General features: G+C 39.7%; 1 pseudogene; it reads right to left on the reverse strand.

The window, feature by feature from the left end:
* Nucleotides 1-2,667: 2,667 nt before the first annotated feature.
* LOC125093990 (ubiquitin carboxyl-terminal hydrolase 46-like) overlaps nt 2,668-12,569 on the reverse strand; it is a 136,674-nt pseudogene continuing 126,772 nt past the window's right edge.

Here is a 12,569-nt window from a genome sequence, read left to right on the forward strand (position 1 = left end):
TTTATCAAACCTAATTAGTGCACTCTCTCTGGTACTTTAGATAGAGAGGAGAGCTCAAATGAGTAAGTACCTCCATTGTTCATTCTTATCCCTGTCAGACAGTACTCCTTAGCTGTCTCCTGGTATTTCTGAAGTTTGTGTCTCTAGGTAATCCCAAAACAAATGAGGAGAAAATAAGAGAAAGAAGGCAGTCATTCAATTAATCAAATAGTTCCTGAACTCCTACTCTGTGGCTGGTAATATTCTAGACTTGAGGAATGCCTCAGTGAACAAAACAGACAAAACTTAGCCCTCATGAAGCTTTCTCTATATGCTATGCAGGCCTCTAGAACTTTCTATGATAATGAAAATGCTTTCTGTCTGTACTTTCAATACAGGAGTTAGCCACTAGCCACACATGGCTATTGAGCATGTAAAATGTGGCTAGTCTGACTAAATCTTAAATTTCTACTTTTATTTAATTTTAAGAAATTTAAACTGCCACCTGTGTCTAGTAGCTTCTGTACTGCACAGCATGATCCTACAGTGTTTGTATGGGTCTTTGTCAGTGGGGGGTATGAATCAAGGCAGGCTGGGTGGACATGGCATAAGAAAATGAAAATGAATGAGACTCCTTCTTTCAGACTTCTTAGTCCTTTTCAAGACTGAAAGTCTGGGTAAAATTATTCTGAAAGCCACAAGATATATGAGTCCCTGAAATACATAATTAAGTTGCAAAATGGTCTTTTTACTGATAGGCAATCATGTTGATGTCACAATTAATGCCTGAACACCAGTTAATGTCCACATAGGGAAGAATAATTACAAAAAGTCATTAATTAGGGTCTATTTACTATTCCATTGTCAAAACTAATTGCCTGGAGTAATGTGTTCTCCCTTGATTAATGGCTTTATAAGTGCAAGGCCAAACCTATGAAGGCTACTGTTTGCCAGAAAAAGTGCTTAAGGTTCTGGTAGCAGCTAATACCGGGTAACAACCATCACTTGTGCTTTGGCAGTCCAGGCCAAACTTCAGTGTTAACTTCAAGACAGTTAATTGAGTTTGGGGCATTCAATAGGTGACCCACATTCCACTTTTTCTATAAAGATGCGACCCTTTCCAAAAATAGAACCCTCTGTTCTTGAAGTATTGCTTTTATTTTGGAAACTTCAGCCAATATGTAATCCAGAGTTATGGTGAAAAACTTAAGTTCCTCTTTGGTACAGACTCCTGTGTGCATTCTCTATCCTATTCAGTGATCTGTCTACCTTAATTCAACCTTAGATTTTTGGTGGGTTTATATTTTTGGTTTTGTTTTGTTTTGGGTTTTATTGTTTTGTTTTGTTTTGTTTTGTTTCCAAATTCATGCTTTAATAAAAGGTACCAATTCTCAAATGATCGAAAAAATACATATATAACAAAAGTGAAAAAGATAAAAGTAACTATAGTGAGATGAAGTTCTTCCAAAAAACTGTCTTATCAAGCATGCTAGAGTCTGAGCCAAAGAAACACCACCATTTTGTTCATTCCTCTGCCCACCCACTCACACTTCCTCTGACCCACCTTCATACCTAGCTAACTTTATTAATCCCTTTAGGGAAGGTTCCATATTAGCCCCAGGGCTCACCAGATCCTCAGTAAACAGTCGGAAGTGTGAAAAAGCCAACAGCTGTACAACATGGTCGATGGTGGTGAAGGTGCAGTGCTCTGTCCTTCCTGGTAGAGAAGGATGTGGGTGCTGACCCGCTAAGGAAGGCTGGGCCAGGAACAGTCACCACAGTGTCTCAGCCCTGTGACCACAGACTGCAAAACCCCAGCAGGTTTGGAATGACACCCAGGAAAACTTAGCAGTGCCTAATACATGATAGATACAACTCACAGGACCTCACCGAAGTAGACGGTCACTGAAAACAAAGAGCATAGGGTTATTTTCCTGACCCATGGTTTTGGTAGAAAGATAAGAAAAGTAACTTTACACTGTCCACTAAAACTTCCTCCTCTTGGCTTTGCCTGCCCTGAGCTTCCTACCTTCTTAGTCCCAGGGTTTCTGAAGGTGAGGTGAGGACAGGCAGGGCAGGCGCTAACCACCAGAAACAGCTTCTCTTCACCCTGTTCCACATGAAGGATGGTTTTAGTATTGAAGTTACTCATTTTTAAACGTTTTCACTTGCACAAACTTAAAGCTGTAGTTGCAGCCCTAAAAGGTGAACATTTACCCAATTCTTCTGTCCTTTTCTCAGAAAAGAGGCAGAACAGCTAAAATTGGGTAGGAGTGAGTGCTTCCAGGGACAAGTTAAAGGAATGCATTGAAATGCCATCCGGGAAGGTATTTAGGGTGTTCATTCTGCAGAGACACAAAACAGACTGTAGACATTTGCAGGAAATGTCACTCTGATTCAGCCAACACAGCCAGTGGTGGAGCATTTACCAAATCCTAAAATTAGCAACTGTTACTCATATAAATCTTACTACAATCTGATTGCAGATAACTCTACCTCAGACTAAAATAAAACCACAAGTAGTGTCACATGTAAAAAAACCAAAGGGAGAGAAAGTCTAACACAGCCAGGCCATCCAACTTGGGGTCCTACCCCTGGAGGGCTGCTGGGGAGGAAAGTCTGTAGGGGAACCATGTAAGAGTGCTTTGAATGTTCCCCCCATTTGATTTAGTCCCACAGTTCTTTAAGTTATTCTCTTGACTCCTAGAATAAAATATATGCAGATTCTGAATTTTTTGATATATCTGATGCCAGGCCATAGAGTTCCTCAATAGCTTGGACATCTCTTTTCTCTACAACGTCATCATCAAACCAAAGCCCAAAGCCATGACTCTTCACAATAGTAATACAATGCCCGTGATTAGGACCACTGCCACAGTGAACCACCTCATCCACCAAGTCGTACATGCGGTCCATGTTCACGGCATCACCAGAAGGGCTGAAGAGGGAGAGTTCCAGGATGAAGACCACCTGGTGAGACAGCTTGGTGTACCTGTGGAGCTGCTCCATGTACTTGAACCGCTTTAGGTGCAGGGCCAAAATCATGGGCAGCTTTTTCACTCTCATCCTTTTCTGGGCCTCTTATTTCCTCCAGCACATTTGACAATAACAGGTCTGTTCGCTACACAGTGTTTCTGCGTTGCTGAAGTGTCTCAGACAGTGGGTAATAGATGTATTCTGCTCCACGTCGACAGAAATCTTCTTTTAGGCAATGTTTTAGATAGTCGTTAGTCCAAAGGTTGCAGCAATCCCACCCCACCATCTTTATAAAGTGGAAACAGGACTGTCCATGGCGGAGCACTGGTGGGGAAGTGGCCTGGGATCCCGCTTCCAGTTTGGCCTGAAGGGAAGGCCTGGGGCAGGTTTGTTTTTTTGTATAATCCAGGATGCACATATTTACTGGGCCCTTGGGTGTTGAGGTGGTACCGAAAGAGCAAAATAGTACAGCAGCAAAGCTGGATGCTTTCTCTGGCCTCTCTGGTTGTAGTTCCTACACCCTTCCTCTGAGCTTCCAAAACTTCTTCTTTCCTCTTCCAAACTTACTCATTCCATGAAACAACCTGAGGATTGAGACAAGTATTCAATGATGGCAAATCTTTCCCTGTCCAGGAATTCAGTACAAACTCGTAGTTTTAAATGAGAAAATGAATTGTTTGAGTAAATGAGTAAATGGGTAAATGAGTAAATGAAAGTAAATTCAATTGTTCAATTGAATCCCATGAGGAAATAAAAGCACATTTGAATCTCCCACATTTTGTATTTCGATAACAAAAATTGAAGCTTAATGAATAACTTCATATAATTTTGTTCTCATCAACATATTTTAAAATAAACAGAGCCCTAGTTCGACGATTAAAAATGGCATTACCCTGATGAGAGTAAGTGCTACCGTTCAGTATTTTATTCTGAACTATTTACTGTTTATTAGTGGTTTGTAATTGTGGAGTGAAAATACACAGAGAACCCCTTGGCAAGGAGCAGCCATAATCCCCACATTTCAGAATAATTTATTAAACCATTATGCATTACTTTAGTGCTGCATGACAATAAAATGGAAAATGTTAAATACAGTAAATACAATAGAATGCTATTGCTTTCCATTCATTTCCATATATTACCGATATATATATGCATATGTGTATATACACGTATGTCTGTGTGTGCATAAGAAAGAGAGAAATCATAATGAGTGCAAAGAGAATTTTCCACATTTCTTGCACCACTTTTTTTTTTTTTTTTTTAATCATTTCAGGACCTCCAAAAGTCGCCAGGACAGAAGTAGATGTGTAAGAAATCGGCTAGAAGAAACCAGGGAAGAGAGAGTAAGACCTCTGAGTGAAAGCTGAGGTGAAACCTGAATGTACAGCAACTAAAGGCTGTCAGCTGACCACACTCTCCACCATAGGGTTTCTGTGTCAAGGAGGTCTGAGCAAATGTCCTGTGGCAGCTGCTACAACAACCAACCATCCTAACAAGATGAAGGGTACAACTATCATCATAAAGTATTCCCCCTTATAATTTTTCAGTGACTATCATTATAAAATATCATGTTAGAACTGTTCTAGATTAAAGGACTAAAGAGATATAATAAAATGTACAGATGCTGGTCTTAAAACAGTATAAAATTTTTAAAAATATAAAATAAACAAGAGTATATAAATAAAATATTTAAACTAGGGGCACCTGGGTGGCTCAGTCATTAAGTGTCTGCCTTCAGCTCAGGTCATGATCCCAGGGTCCTGCGATCGAGCCCCGCATCAGGCTCCCTGCTCCTTGCAGGAATCCTGCTTCTCCCTCTTCTAGTCCCCCTGCTTGTGTTCCCTCTCTCACTGTGTCTCTCTCTGTCAAATAAGTAAAAATCTTTAAAAAAATTTTTTTTAAATAATAAAAAATATAAAATAAAAGAGAGTATAATTTTTTTTAAAGTATAATATAAAACAGCTATAAAATATATTTTGGGGACAGTTGGTAACATCTGAATATGGACTGGATAGTAAACCATTTTTGGAAAATATTTTAAACTTTCAGATGAGCTAACAGTATTGTGGTTATATAGGAGATTTTCAAATTTATTATAGATGTATATGTGATATTTAAAGATAAAAGATAAAACATTTTATCTTTATCTTTTTTTTTTAATTTATTTTTTATAAACATATAATATATTTTTATCCCCAGGGGTACAGGTCTGTGAATCGCCAGATTTACACACTTCACAGCACTCACCATAGCACACAACCTCCCCAATGTCCATAATCCCACCCCCCTTCCCACCCTGCCTCCCCACATCAACCCTCAGTTTGTTTTGTGAGAGTCACTTATGCTTTGTCTCCCTCCCAATCCCATCTTGTTTCATTTACTCTTCTCCTACTCCCTTAACCCCCCATGTTGCATCTCCTCTCCCTCATATCAGGGAGATCATATGATAGTTGTCTTTCTCCGATTGACTTATTTCGCTAAGCATGATACCCTCTAGTTCCATCCACGTCATCGCAAATGGCAAGATTTCATTTTTTTGATGGCTGCATAGTATTCCATTGTGTATATATACCACTTCTTTATCCATTCGTCTGTTGATGGACATCTAGGTTCTTTCCATAGTTTGGCTATTGTAGACATTGCTGCTATAAACATTCGGGTGCACGTGCCCCTTCGAATCACCACGTTTGTATCTTTAGGGTAAATACCCAGCAGTGCAATTGCTGGGTCATAGGGTAGTTCTATTTTCAACATTTTGAGGAACCTCCATGCTGTTTTCCAGAGTGGTTGCACCAGCTTGCATTCCCACCAACAGTGTAGGAGGGTTCCCCTTTCTCCTCATCCTCGCCAACATCTGTCATTTCCTGACTTGTTAATTTTAGCCATTCTGACTGGTGTGAGGTGATATCTCATTGTGGTTTTGATTTGTATTTCCCTGATGCCGAGTGATGTGGAGCACTTTTTCATGTGTCTGTTGGCCATCTGGATGTCGTCTTTGCAGAAATGTCTGTTCATGTCCTCTGCCCATTTCTTGATTGGATTATTTGTTCTTTGGGTGTTGAGTTTGTTAAGTTCTTTATAGATTTTGGACACTAGCCCTTTATCTGATATGTCATTTGCAAATATCTTCTCCCATTCTGTAAGTTGTCTTTAGGTTTTCTTAACTGTTTCCTTTGCTGTGCAAAAGATTTTGATCTTGATAAAATCCCAATAGTTCATTTTTGCCCTTGCTTCCCTTGCATTTGGCGAAGTTCCTAGGAAGATGTTGCTGCGGCTGACGTCGAAGAGGTTGCTGCCTGTGTTCTCCTCAAGGATTTTGATGGATTCCTTTCTCACATTGAGATCCTTCATCCATTTTGAGTCTATTTTTGTGTGTGGTGTAAGGAAATGATCCAATTTCATTTTTCTGCATGTGGCTGTCCAATTTTCCCAACGCCATTTATTGAAGAGGCTGTCTTTTTTCCATTGGACATTCATTCCTGCTTTGTCGAAGATGAGTTGACCATAGAGTTGAGGGTCTATTTCTGGGCTCTCTATTCTGTTCCATTGATCTATGTGTCTGTTTTTGTGCCAGTACCATGCTGTCTTGATGATGACAGCTTTGGAATAGAGCTTGAAGTCCAGAATTGTGATGCCACCAACTTTGGCTTTCTTTTTCAATGTTGCTTTGGCTATTCGAGGTCTTTTCTGGTTCCATATAAATTTTAGGATTATTTGTTCCATTTCTTTGAAAAAAATGGATGGTACTTTGATAGGAATTGCATTAGATGTGTAGATTGCTTTAGGTAGCATAGACATTTTCACAATATTTATTCTTCCAATCCAGGAGCAGGGAACATTTTTCCATTTCTTTGTGTTTTCCTCAATTTCTTTCTTGAGTACTTTATCGTTTTCTGTGTATAGATTCTTAGTCTCTTTGGTTAGGTTTATTCCTAGGTATCTTATAGTTTTGGGTGCAATTGCAAAAGGGATTGACTCCTTAATTTCTCTTTCTTCTGTCTTGGTGTTGGTGTAGAGAAATGCAACTGATTTCTGTGCATTGATTTTATATCCTGACACTTTACTGAATTCCTGTACAAGTTCTAGCAGTTTTGGAGTGGAGTCTTTTGGGATTTCCACATATAGTATCATATCATCTGCAAAGAGTGATAGTTTGATTTCTTCTTTGCTGATTTGGATGCCTTTAATTTCCTTTTGTTGTCTGATTGCTGAGGCTAGGACTTCTAGTACTATGTTGAATAGCAGTGGTGATAACGGACATCCCTGTCGTGTTCCTGACCTTAGCGGAAAAGCTTTCAGTTTTTCTCCATTGAGAATGATATTTGCTGTGGGTTTTTCATAGATGGCTTTGATAATATTGAGGTATGTGCCCTCTATCCCTACACTTTGAAGAGTTTTGATCAGGAAGGGATGCTGTACTTTGTCAAATGCTTTTTCAGCATCTATGGAGAGTATCATATGGTTCTTGTTCTTTCTTTTATTAATGTGTTGTATCACATTGATTGATTTGCATATGTTGAACCAACCTTGCAGCCCTGGAATAAATCCCACTTGATCGTGGTGAATAATCCTTTTAATGTACTGTTGAATCCTATTGGCTAGTATTTTGGCGAGAATTTTTGCATCTGTGTTCATCAAGGATATTGGTCTGTAGTTCTCTTTTTTGATGGAATCCTTGTCTGGTTTTGGGATCAAGGTGATGCTGGCCTCATAAAATGAGTGTGGAAGTTTTCCTTCCATTTCTATTTTTTGGAACAGTTTCAGGAGAATAGGAATTAGTTCTTCTTTAAATGTTTGGTAGAATTCCCCTGGGAAGCCATCTGGCCCCGGGCTTTTGTTTGTTTGGAGATTTTTGATGACTGTTTCAATCTCCTTACTGCTTATGGGTCTCTTCAGGCTTTCTATTTCTTCCTGGTTCAGTTGTGGTAGTTTATATGTCTCTAGGAATGCATCCATTTCTTCCAGATTGTCACATTTGTTGGCATAGAGTTGCTCATAGTATGTTCTCATAATTGTCTGTATTTCTTTGGTGTTAGTTGTGATCTCTCCTCTTTCATTCATGATTTTATTTATTTGGGTCCCTTCTCTTTTCTTTTTGATAAGTCTGGCCAGGGGTTTGTCGATCTTATTAATTCTTTCAAAGAACCAGCTCCTAGTTTCATTGATTTGGTCTATTGTTTTTTTGGTTTCTATTTCATTGATTTCTGCTCTAATCTTTATGATTTCTCTTCTCCTGCTGGGTTTAGGGTTTCTTTCTTGTTCTTTCTCCAGCTCCTTTAGGTGTAGGGTTAGGTTGTGTACCTGAGACCTTTCTTGTTTCTTGAGAAAGGCTTGTACTGCTATATATTTTCTTCTCAGGACTGCCTTTGTTGTGTCCCACAGATTCTGAACTGTTGTGTTTTCATTATCATTTGTTTCCATGAATTTTTTCAATTCTTTTTTAATTTTCTGGTTGACCCATTCATTCTTTAGAAGGATGCTGTTTAGTCTCCATGTATTTGGGTTCTTTCCAAATTTCCTCTTGTGATTGAGTTCTAGCTTCAGAGCATTGTGGTCTGAAAATATGCGGGGAATGATTCCAATCTTTTGATAATGGTTGAGACCTGATTTAGGACCGAGAATGTGATCTATTCTGGAGAATGTTCCATGTGCACTAGAGAAGAATGTGTATTCTGTTGCTTTGGGATGAAATGTTCTGAATAGATCTGTGATGTCCATCTGGTCCAGTGTGTCATTTAAGGCCTTTATTTCCTTGTTGATCTTTTGCTTGGATGATCTGTCCATTTCAGTGAGGGGAATGTTAAAGTCCCCTACTATTATTGTATTATTGTCGATGTGTTTCTTTGATTTTGTTATTAATTGGTTTATATAGTTGGCTGCTTCCACGTTAGGGGTATAGATATTTAAAATTGTTAGATCTTCTTGTTGGACAGTTCCTTTGAGTATGATATAGTGTCCTTCCTCATCTCTTATTATAGTCTTTGGCTTAAAATCTAATTGATCTGATATAAGGATTGCCACTCCTGCTTTCTTCTGATGTCCATTAGCATGGTAAATTCTTTTCCACCCCCTCACTTTAAACCTGGAGGTGTCTTCGGGTTTAAGATGAGCGTCTTGTAGGCAACATATAGATGGGTTATGTTTTTTTATCCATTCTGATACCCTCTGTCTTTTGATTGGGGCATTTAGCCCATTAACATTCAGGGTAAGTATTGAGAGATATGAATTTAGTGCCATTGTATTGCCTGTAAGGTGACTGTTATTGTATATTGTCTCTGTTTCTTTCTGATCTACTACTTTTAGGGTCTCTCTTTGCTTAGAGGACCCCTTTCAATATTTCCTGTAGAGCTGGTTTGGTATTTGCAAATTCTTTCAGTTTTTGTTTGTCCTGGAAGCTTTTAATCTCTCCTTCTATTTTCAATGATAGCCTAGCTGGATATAGTATTCTTGGCTGCATGTTTTTCTCGTTTAGTACTCTGAATATATCATGCCAGCTCTTTCTGGCCTGCCAGGTCTCTGTGGATAAGTCTGCTGCCAATCAAATATTTTTACCATTGTATGTTACAGACTTCTTTTCCCGGGCTGCTTTCAGGATCTTCTCTTTGTCACTAAGCCTTGTAAATTTTACTATTAGGTGACGGGGTTTGGACCTATTCTTATTGATCTTGAGGGGGCTTCTCTGAACCTCCTGGATTTTGATGCTTGTTCCCTTTGCCATATTGGGGAAATTCTCTCCAATAATTCTCTCCAACATACCTTATGCTCCCCTCTCTGTTTCCTCTTCTTCTGGAATCCCAATTATTTTAATGTTGTTTCGTCTTATGGTGTCACTTATCTCTCGAATTCTCCCCTCGTGGTCCAGTAGCTGTTTGTCCCTCTTTTGCTCAGCTTCTTTATTCTCTGTCATTTGGTCTTCTATATCGCTAATTCTTTCTTCTGCCTCATTTCTCCTAGCAGTGAGCGCCTCCATTTTTGATTGCACCTCATTAATAGCTTTTTTGATTTCAACTTGGTTAGATTTTAGTTCTTTTATTTCTCCAGAAAGGGCTTTTATATCTCCTGAGAGGGTTTCTCTAATATCTTCCATGCCTTTTTCGAGCCCGGCTAGAACCTTGAGAATCGTCATTCTGAACTCTAGATCTGACATATTACCAATGTCTGTATTGCTTAGGTCCCTAGCCTTTGGTACTGCCTCTTGTTCTTTTTTTTGTGGTGAATTTTTCCGCCTTGTCATTTTGTCCAGATAAGATAAATGAAGGAGCAAGTAAAATACTAAAAGGGTGGCAACAACCCCAGGAAAATATGCTTTAGCCAAATCAGAAGAGATCCCAAATCGTGAGGGGGGAGAAAGGGGATAAAAAGAGGCTCAGAAAGAAAAAAAAAAAGAAAAAAAAGAAACAATTAAAAAAAGAAAACCAATAAAGAAAAAATATAAAAAGGAAAAATATGTATATATTAGATAAACTAGTTAGAAAACGTTCAAAAAGAAATGGTAAAAGTTAAAAAAAATTTAGCAGAAGAAGAAAAAAAAATTGAAAACAAAAGAAAAAAAAATTAACTGCAAGGCTAAAGAATCATGGGGAGAAAGCCATGAGTTCCGTGCTTTGCTTTCCCCTTCTCTGGAATTCTGATGCTCTCCTTGGTATTGAAACTGTACTCCTTGGTAGGTGAACTTGGTCCTGGCTGGGTTTCTTGTTGATCTTCTGGGGGAGGGGCCTGTTGTAGTGATTCTCAAGCGTCTTTGCCCCAGGCGGAGTTGCACCGCCCTTACCCGGGCGGTCTGAGTAATCTGCTCGGGTTTGCTTTCGGGAGCTTTTGTTCCCTGAGCGCTTTCCGTAGAGTTCTGGTGGACGGGAATGAAGATGGCGGCCTCCCGGTCTCCGGCCTGGAGGAGCAGAGAGCCCGGGGCCCCACTCCTCAGTGCACCCTCAGAGAACAGCGCCCAGTTACTCCCGTCACCCTGGCCTCTGGCCGCGCTCCGAGCTGACCGAGCCTGCTACCGGTTCAAGGTAACCCTGAGCTTAGAACTTACTCCTCGGCTCTGTCTCTGTAGCCAGCTTCCCCTTTCTAATACCTGTAATCTCTGCAACACTCAGACACCCCCAATCCTTCTGTGATCCTGCGGGACCTGAGGCCACGCTGACCCTGCGTGGGCTTCACCCCGGTTAAGCCTCTAGAGTGATGTCCCTCAGCGGAACAGACTTTTAAAAGTCCTGATTTTGTGCTCCGTTGCTCAGCCGCTTGCCGGGAGCCGGCCCCTCCCCCTGCGGTCTATCTTCCCGTCGCTTTGGATTCACTTCTCCGCCAGTCCTACCTTTCAGATAGCGTTTGATTTTCTGTTTCTAGAATTGCTGTTCTTCTTCTCTTCGATCTCCCATTGGATTTGTAGGTGTTTGCAATCTTTAGATGAGCTATCTAGCTGATCTCCCACTACCTGAAGTAGTCTCAGCCTGCTACTTCTCTGCCATCTTGACTCCTCCCCCCTTATCTTTATCTTTTATCTTTATCTTTAATTAAAGATTAAAGATAAAACACCATGATATCTTTACTTATAAATACATTCATAACAACAACAAAATAAAGTAGCAAAAATGTCCAAATGTTAATAGGAATTAAATAGGTTTAAGTATGAGGCACCTGGGTGGCTCAGTGGGTTAAGCCTCTGCCTTTGGCTCAGATCATGACCCAGGGTCCTGGGATTGAGCCACACATTAGGCTCTCTGCTCTGCAGGGAGCCTGCTTCCTCCTCTCTCTCTGCCTGCCTCTCTGCCTACTTGTGATCTCTCTCTCTCTATAAATAAATAAAATCTTTTAAATAAATAAATAAATTTTGTTTATATATTAATATTATAGTTAATTAATTATGATTAATTATTAAAATAATTATTAATATTTAAATATTTAATTGTAATGTGAGTTTGGATATTTCATAGTTAAGACTTTAAGGAAAAATATGAGTCAGTGTCTTTCTTTTCAAACATATTCTAGGGGTACCTGGGTGACTCAGTTGTCTGAGTATCTGACTCTCAGTTTTGGCTCAGGTCATGATCTCTGGGTCCTGAGATGGAGCCCCCAGGTGGGGCTCTGTGCTCAGCACAGAGCCTGCTTGGGATTCTCTCTCTTCTTACTCTGCCCCACCTCCCCCATGCATGCCCATGGGCCCTCTGTCTCTAAAACAGAACAAAACAAATTCTAAGCAAAAGAAGAGTTATAATAACTAATGAAACAAAATGTTATTACTCAGGATGCCTGGGTTGCTCAGTTGCTTAAATGGCTGCCTGTGGCTCAGGTCACGATCCCAGGGTCCTGGGATTAAGTTCCGTAGGAAGCCTACTTCTCTCTCTGCCTGCTGCTCCCTCTGCTTTTGCACTCTCTCTCTTTCTCTCTCTCTTGCTCTCTCTGCCAAATAAATAAATAAAATCTATTTTTAAAATGTCATTATTCTACATTCATGGTGAATTAGGAATAAAGATATAAATAAATAAATTTTATTTCATCTATAGATGAAAACTTTTTTTTTTTAATTTTCTAACAGAAATTCACTTTATTGTAACTACTTTCAGAATCACACATGGAGCACCAGTGTGGCTCAAGTCCATTAAGCAAATGAC

The sequence above is a fragment of the Lutra lutra genome, chromosome 1 (assembly GCF_902655055.1).
Source record: "Lutra lutra chromosome 1, mLutLut1.2, whole genome shotgun sequence".
NCBI lineage: Eukaryota > Metazoa > Chordata > Mammalia > Carnivora > Mustelidae > Lutra > Lutra lutra.